General features: G+C 41.4%; 1 protein-coding gene across 5 annotated transcripts in view; it reads right to left on the reverse strand.

Moving 5' to 3' along the window:
- The window catches only part of ABCC5 (ATP binding cassette subfamily C member 5), an 81427-nt gene extending 78688 nt beyond the window's left edge, over nucleotides 1-2739 (reverse strand). For all 5 annotated transcript variants that reach the window (XM_036875146.2, XM_036875147.2, XM_036875150.2 and 2 more), the window contains exon 1: nucleotides 2627-2739. The gene's annotated coding sequence lies outside the window, so the exon portion shown is untranslated. The remainder of the gene's footprint in view (nucleotides 1-2626) is intronic.
- Between the last annotated feature and the right edge of the window lie 6003 nt (nucleotides 2740-8742).

Raw genomic sequence — 8742 nt, forward strand, 5'->3', positions numbered from 1 at the left:
CACCAAATGCTGAGGTATAAACTTAAAAGGTGTGAATTTTATGGTATATAAATTATATCTCAGTAAAGCTGTTATTAAAAAAACAATAAGAAAACAAATTCCCCAACCTGTCCTATTAAGTCTTACCTAGTTTCTGCCTGAAACACTGTCTAAATCCTTGTTTGCCTAGCTAACTCTGTCAACATCCTGTATGAACACTGGTTACTTTTGAAAAAAATAAAACATATACATTCCTCTCTAAAATGTTCCCTCCACTCTAAGCTGGGTTCAAAGCTTCCCAGATACGAACTGAAAAAACACCCTTTATACCAGCTTCACTAGAAATTTAAGTATAGCTACTTTGCCTTTTGGATTCCATAAATTTGTAACTACCACTGTGACTTAAAAGTACTACTTTGCAGACAAAATGCTAATAGCTACAATTCACTTTTTAAGGCATCAGAAAAAAGGAGAACCCATACTAATCCTCTAATTTAAAAAAAGACTAAATCTGCTCTACAGAGACGTTTCCAGCCCAAAGAAAGCTTGATTTTCTTGCCTTTCAGAGGTCCGGTTCAAATACCCTGGGTTGATATTGCGAAGTTGCTTATCTTAAAAAAAAAAAAGTCACCTTGTCCAATGACGAACTGCTGCAGAAAGAACACCAGCTCACAACCATGAGCACAGCAATCATGTCACTGAGACCTCATTAACCTTAAACAATAAATAGACCTGGCTCCTGCCAGTGTCCCTGGTGTTGACCTGCAGCTGCAGATCAGGGAAATCCTTCTTGTTACAGGGATCACAGAAGGCCAACCCTCCTCTTCAAAGGTTTGCTAGCCTACCTGATTATCTGGCAGCTGAAAAGGTTAGTCCTACTTTGAAAAAAGGCAGGAGGGGAGGAAGTTTGAAAGAGAGGAGGCCAAAGTAACTCATTCATAATACCAAATGCCACGTTAAGAACATAAAGATCACCTCAATTATCTAAGAACCGTTGACAACCAAGGTTTCTTTTAACCACTTTATTTCAAATTATTCTGCGTCTGAAGGGTGTGGGCAACAGTTTTCCATTACCTTCAACACTCCTGCTTCTTTAATTTCCTGGGGAAAGCAGCATGGCTATGAAGAGCAGGCAGGCCTACAGTGGCACAAAGTTACTATCTCTTGGCCTTGAACATAAGGTTATCCATCATCCGTGTACCAGGAATATAAGGCAGGGCACCACACACAAAAGCCAGCCAAGACCTAGGAAGCCTCATAGGTTTTGGAAAAAAACAAGGCCCAAATCTGGAAAAAGCAATTAAGATCACTAGGCTAGACTTTGATACTGTTTGTATTTCCCTATTTTCTTCTGTTCACCCTTAAAGTTGTTAAAAAGTATTTTTTAAATGCTAACTTGCCTCAGCTATCAAGAGAGAAAAAAGGGAAGAGATTTTTGTTTATGTTTGAGCCAGAGCTGTACAATGACACTAGCAGAAAAAGGAAACTGTAAGACCACCACCACCCCTCTTCAAAGAAGTACCCATACTCAAAAATCAACAGTGAGGCCACTGGTCAGCTGCCTTTTTTATCAAGACTCTCCTTCCAGGGACAAAAGTGTAGGCATTCTCCCTGCACAACGATGCAGAGGAAGCTGCACTGGGGGAGGGGGGCTGCACACGATTAAAGGAACCGTAACTAGCTAGACTGGTGTTTCCAAATTGCCTTTACTACATTCCTTAAGTCTCCAACACCTCAGGAATCTCATTCCAGGCTCTGAAGCTGCACAAGATAACTTGAAGCTAAAAGATTACATATTTACCACCCTCCTATAATCCACTTGTTGCATCTCCAACTTTCTGCACCTTTCACTTATGCTAGAGACCCCAGTATAACCTACCCATCTCTTCCTTCAAAACCTGAAACATTGCCACTCATTCCTGTGCCCATCTGCCTCCTGCCTCTCCATGTCTGTGCAGAAACCAAATGACCCCTGCATAATAAATACAGAGCAACGTGCAGCTCTGGGTGATGGTGGAAGTGAAAAGGGCACTGATGACAGTAGAGAGATCTGCGTTTCATGCCTGGCTCTGACCAGGGTTTGCTCTACGTACTTGTCACGAACCTCATTTTACCCATTTGCAAAAAAAACCGAAAGGATGACTTCCAAAGTCGCTGGCAGCTAAAAATCTCCGGTGTGCGGCTTGAGGGGGGGGGGGTTGCCCCAGGCCGCCCTCCCCACAACCTTGAGGATGGGGGCTCCTCTCGGGCCAGCTTCGCCTGGGATGCCCCGGCCCCGCCCTGGGGATGCCCTAGGGCGTTCCCACCGCCAGCTCAGGCCTGGCGAGTGATAGAAACCCACACCCACGGGCCGCGGGAGCAGCTCCCCCTGGTGGCTGCAGCCGCGAATGTCGCCAGTACCCCGACCATTCATCCCACCCTACCTGCCTTCCCACGCCAGGACCTCACCGCGAGCCCTCAGAGGTCGCGTTCCGAGGAGAGCGCGGCGGCCGACGAGAGGGAGGCCAGGCCCCGTTTCTCTGGTCCTGGCTTGTCCTGAACTGCTCGTATTTCGGATCACAACCCGCCAGCCCCGGAGGAAACACACGGGGAGATCCCCGCGGCAGCCGAGGGAGAAGGAAACGGTCCGAAGGTAGCCGCCACCTACCTGCGGCCCGGCTGCAAAACAGCCGCACCGGCCACTCGACCACGCTCCCGAGCATCAGCCCCGCAGCAAAACAAGCCTTTATAGCGGCATTGGCCGCCACACTGCGCAGGCGTGTGGCACAAAGACTGCCCAAGGCTGAAGGGAAATGTAGTCCCTCTTCCAGGAGCCAGAGGCTCCACGCCCGGCAAAGGACTCCATTTCCCAGAAGCCCGTAGAAGCCCTGGAGGCGGTGCAGGCTGCTCCTCCTTTCCAGCGCGCTCCTGGCTCTGCACCATCCTTCCCAGAACCTCCGCGAGCCCATCTGGAATCTTCCACGAGGCCGTGTGCCCCAGTGGAGAGCCGGGAGGGTTGACTGTAGCCCTGTGAGCGATCAGCCCAGTGTTTTTAGGCAACGGGGTCGCGACGGTGTGCGGCCGTTTATAGTTAGAAAACACCGTGAAGGTCATAATAGCCTCTGTGTCCTTGCCACCAACCAGCCCCACATCTGTTGTGGCACTTAACAATTACGATTGCTTACTCAGAATTCGACCCAGCTTTCTACGCCGATATCCCACTACCCATTAGGTAATGTTGTGTTGCCCGGTATCTATCACAGTTTTTAGAATGAAAGGAGCCTTAGAAACGATATGCCAACTCTTCCCTTTTATAAATTAAACTGAGGTTCCCAAAGAAATTAATCACTTTAGTTCTCTGTGTTTCCTCTGTACCCTCAACATGATCATAACATAACCACTCTCCGCTGAGTGCCTACCTACTCTATCTGGTGCTTTACATACAATTACTGTTTCTCTTAATCTCCTTAACAACCCTGTGTAAGTATTATGATTACCCATTTCATATACATATATATATATATATGAGGATAACATGACTTGTCCATGTTTGACACTAATGTATCAAAGCTGAGGTAATTAATACAGTGTTTCTACACAAGAATGAATAAATCAACCAATGTATTGGTTTGTATAAGTCAAACAGACCATGTAGTTTCTATGCTTGATTCGTGACAGAGAAAACATTACAAATCAGTGGGGAAAGGAAAAAGATTTGATAAATAGTGGTGCGGCAATTAGTTATCCGTATTTTTTAAAACTCAGGGATTACTGCTTCATACCACACAGAAAAATCAATTTCAGACAGATCAAAGGTCTATCTGTGAAAGGGAAAACTTTAACACATTAAGAAGAAAATGTGAAATATCTTTATGAACTTGGGGTAGAGAAGAACTTCATAAACAAGATACAAAAACAAAGAAAAGGAAAGATTGATACATTTATTATATTAAAATGCGAACTTGTGTAAAAGATGCCGTAAAGTGAGAAGATAAGCTACAAGTTATAATTGACAAAGTTTTTAAATACCAAATTACAAATAATTTCTATAACTCAACAAGAAATGGCAAATAACCCAATAGGGAAATAGGAAAAGGATATGGACAGTTTCCATTCACATTTCACTGGGGACAGTTTAGTCATATGGGCACATCTGGAAGGGAAACTGAAATGCAATCCTCAGCTGGACAGCTATGAGCCATCTACAACTTCTTAACAGTGGAAGAAGGAAAGAACAGTTCTGGTGGATGCTAATATTTCTACTACATACACTTTTCCTTGAACCCAGCAATTCCACATCTATATATACACTCTATGGTAGCCTTTCTCAGTGGAGTCTTCTGCAGGTAAATTAAAACCTACACAAAATTATTTGAGTCACCATTTTTCTCAGTACTCTCAAGGATAACACACACGTCGCTCTAGACACCCAAAGGAGTAGTTAATTCATTGAACACAATACCTTAGAGCATTAGGGCTTGATGCCCTTAGTTGAGAAAAGCTGCCCTCAAGAGTCTTCCACAGATGTACACAAGGAGATATATTTGTTGTGCGTTGTCTGCAATAGTGAAAAGACTCTAAATTCTATTAACAGAGACGGGATAACCAGATTATGATATTAGTACAATGGGATCCTATATAACAAAAAATACGGGCTATAATGTATCAATATATATAAATCTTAAACACAATGTTGAGCAAAAGTAAGTCACAAAAAGACTGAAATTGCATGACCACATTTATATTAATTTTATAAACATGTAAAAATATATGTTGTTTATGGATACACAGATGTATCTCAAAATATAAAGCCAGTCTGGGAATGATAACAGTTTCAAGGTGTAGTTACCTCATGTTGGAGGAAGGGGAATGAGATCAGGGAGGGATACACATGGGGCTTCATGTTTCTGTAATATTTTTTTTAAATGACTTATAAATGTTAAAATTTAACAAAGCTTGGGGTTGGATATACAGGTGCTTTTAATATGATTTGCTGTACTCTTTAGTAGTCTTTAAGTATTTCATATGTATATATGCACACACACACATATATACCAGTCTCTACTGATGAGAATTGCTGAAGCACCTCTGGCCATCCCATTAGATACGGAAAACCTTTTTTCAATGTACCTCAAGTCACCTTGCCAAAACATGCTGATACTCCCAACTATGCCTCACTGTAGAACCCAAACTTGCATATCTGGTACCTTCATATAAAATAAAAAGCTTCTAAAATCTCCCTGAAATACTTCAGATAATGTACATTGAGTATAGGTTAAAAAAAAGAAGAAGAATGAAAAACACTATATGGCTCTGGTGCCAGGCCTTGATACACTATGGTATCTTGGTCTGCCCAAGGACAGATAGCCTAGGTCAAAGTCTTATACCTAACTTATATACATTACAGAGCATCCCTTCCTTGAAATGTGTCTGCATTGTGAAATGTTTGGGGGATGGTATTCTTCAACTGTCAGGCAAGAGTCTAGAGAATTTATGTTGAAACATAGATTTGTATTTTAAAATGTTTATGTTGTATAATGTCACCTAAAAATATTCATTCAGTCATTGACAGAAATACAATGGAGCTAAAACAGACACGTTTCCTGCCCTCATAGGGCTAAGAGTTCCAAATGAACATTAATCCAAATTTAAATTACAACTGTGATAAGTACTAGAAAAGGGAGGTAGGTCTTACATCTGAAGGATAGTAGAAGTTAGTGCGGTGAAGACCGTGGAGGTGTGCAGAGAAGACAGCACTCCAAGCAGAGGGACCAGGAAAGGCCAAGCAGTGGGAGAAGGAAGAGAACATCTCCGAAGGCCTTGTATACATTACAGGTCTTAAGACAAAGAGAAAAAAGGCAAAACAAACCATCACATGGGTTGTCAAAGGAGACTGGGTAAGGGTCAAGAATACAATCTGCATTTTGAAAACCACACTGTAGCTGGCAGACTGGAGAAAGAACTAGAGGTAGCTAGAATGAAAGGGAAAGGTCTTGCTGGGAGTGACTGTTGTCTTCCAGGAAAGAGATCATGGTGGCTTGGACAAGGATAGTGGTGAAAAAGGTGGAGAGAACAGAATGGACTGAAGAGAAATTTAGGAAGTAAAATTAATAGACCTTGTTGATAGGTTAAGACATGGTGGGATGAGAACAAGAGGTGTCAAGGGTAACACCTAGGTTTCTGTTTACAGAACTGGATGGACAGTGGTACCAGCACAGCCCACTGGTATAAGTGTTCTGCTGCAATAGCCTCCATACCTTCCTCTGCCCAGTTTGTCTGGAGCTAATGTCAGGTGGTAATGATCACTCCACATTTGCTGTGGCTCTCATGTTGAATTCTTCTGCCAGTTAGAAAGACAAAATTTCTCTTTTGTGGATCAATTTTGCAACGAAAGTCATTTTCATGGAATAAGATTTTTAAAAGTTAGTTACTAAATTGAAATGTTACTTTGATATCATGGAAACAATGCAGTGTGACAGAATGATGAACCTCTTTAATGGCATCAGGCAAACTAGAAGAGAAGAGGATTTAAGATGTAAACAATGCCAAATGAAGGCCAACTGACATAATATCATGTTTATCACACAAAGGTTTCAGTCTTTTCAAAAGAGACTGTTTTCAAAAGAGAACTGCAGTGGGTGAATCTGAGTGTTCACGCAGTGCACAGTAGTGTAGGCATGTCATCCTACACTATAAGCACATCCCATATTTACTTATGAAGGAAAGAGTCACAGACATTCTGCCTTTGTAGTAATCACTTCCCAAGTTCCTGAGCAGTTGGGTAGTAGTTAAAATTAAATAAAGAATTTTTTTTAACTCTAAGTATTGTTTTGTTGAGATGCACTATCAAATTCTCCCAACAAAATTAATTAAATTAGCTCCTTGTTAAAAACGGGGAAAATTGACAATTATCTAATTTTAACAACGTTATATTATCCATTACATTAAATGAGTGTTGTGTTGATTCTGCAGTCTGTATATGTATATATATAATTTGTAAATTTATTTTAATTTTAGAGTGGTGTAAGACTTATAATCATAAAGACTACACATGATTTTATGAACATACATATTTAAGTGATATTATAAATAATTTAAGTCAACATCAGGGGTTAAGGAGAATCATTTCCCTTAAAAGAGGTCTGGACCTTATTCAAGTTTAGGAAACACTGGGCTATCAAATGAAACCAAACTTTGGTTTGGTACATAGGGCCTTCCATGATCTGGCCCCACATATCACAGCTTCACTTCCAGTCACTCTCCTACTCGAATCTGAGGTCCAGGCAGCACCGTAATTTCCATGTTTTTGCTCCAGCTTTTCTACCCGGAACAACCATCTAAATCTGCTCAGCTAAGATAACAAGCATTACAGCCCATAGACAGATCTGGGGACTATAATCCCCCCAGAAGGACAACTAAAAATTACACGACTGACTAAAGTGACACTATGTGGCTAACATCTATAGTAGTAAAATGTGAAAGGGTTCTCCCACATTGCTGAGAACTATGGACTGGGCACGTGGCAGGCCACATGACGGGAGGCGATGGGGTCCTGCTAAGCCAGAGAAGCCAGTACCAATTGTCCCACCAAGATGGAGCCTTCTCTCTAAAAAAGGCCTGGGCAGACTAGAGAACTGGTCACTCGCAGTCATTGCCTGGAACTCTCTAATGTTTTGCTCTATAAGTATGGGCTTTTGATCAGAAGAAAAGATAAACAACTTCAGTCTACATTGGTGATAATCATTTTGGCATGAATGTCAGTTCAGGAAAACTAAAAATCTATGCAGGCGGTGCTTATTTTCATTCAAAATAATTCATTTACTGAGTCCCATGAGGAAAAACATGTACTCTTAAAACACAAATTATATACTTCATTGATTATAAGGCCACCAATGAGAAAAATCAGCATCATTTTTCAGCTGCTACAATGCCATTCCTTAGCATATTTGAGAAGTAACAATACCAAAGCATGTTTTTAAACTCTCATCCTAAAGTTAGGTCTAGGTGGATAACATGTGGCCTGCAGCTGGTAGGTCATTGATAAAAAGGAATAGAAAGAAAAAAGATTCCTCCTTGAGTAAGTCTAAGTTTTTTGTTTGTTTGTTTTTTCTCCTTTTTAAAAATTTTGGAATCATTATGTGTGCTAATCATAATGACCCTTTTTCCCCTTATCCCTCCCTTCCCACCTGTCCTCCCCAGTCCCTTTCCCTTTGTTAACTGTTAGTACATTCTCGGGTTCTGTGATTCTGCTGTGGTTTTGTTCCTTAGGATTTCTTTTCTTCTTATGGCTGAATAATATTCCATTGTGTGTATGTACCACATCTTCTTTATCCATTCATCTACTGATGGACACTTAGGTTGCTTCCATTTCTTGGCTATTGTAAATAGTGCTGCGATAAATATAGGGGTGCATATGTCTTTTTCAAACTGGGCTTCTGCATTCTTAGGGTAAATTCCTAGGAGTGGAATTTCTGGGTCAAATGGTATTTCTATTTTTAGTTTTTTGAGGAATCTCTATACTGCTTTCCACAACGGGTGAACTAATTTACATTCCCACCAGCTGTGCAGGAGGGTTCCCCTTTCTCCACATCCTCGCCAACATTTGTTGTTTGTCTTTTCGATGGTGGGAATCCTAATTGGTGTGAGGTGATATCTCATTGTGGTTTTAATTTGCATTTCTCTGATGACAAGCGATGTGGAGCATCTTTTCATGCGTCTGTTGGCCATCTGAATTTCTTCTTTGGTGAAGTGTCTGTTCAGATTCTCTGCCCATTTTTTAATTGG

The sequence above is a fragment of the Manis pentadactyla genome, chromosome 1, assembly GCF_030020395.1.
Source record: "Manis pentadactyla isolate mManPen7 chromosome 1, mManPen7.hap1, whole genome shotgun sequence".
In the NCBI taxonomy this organism is placed as follows: domain Eukaryota; kingdom Metazoa; phylum Chordata; class Mammalia; order Pholidota; family Manidae; genus Manis; species Manis pentadactyla.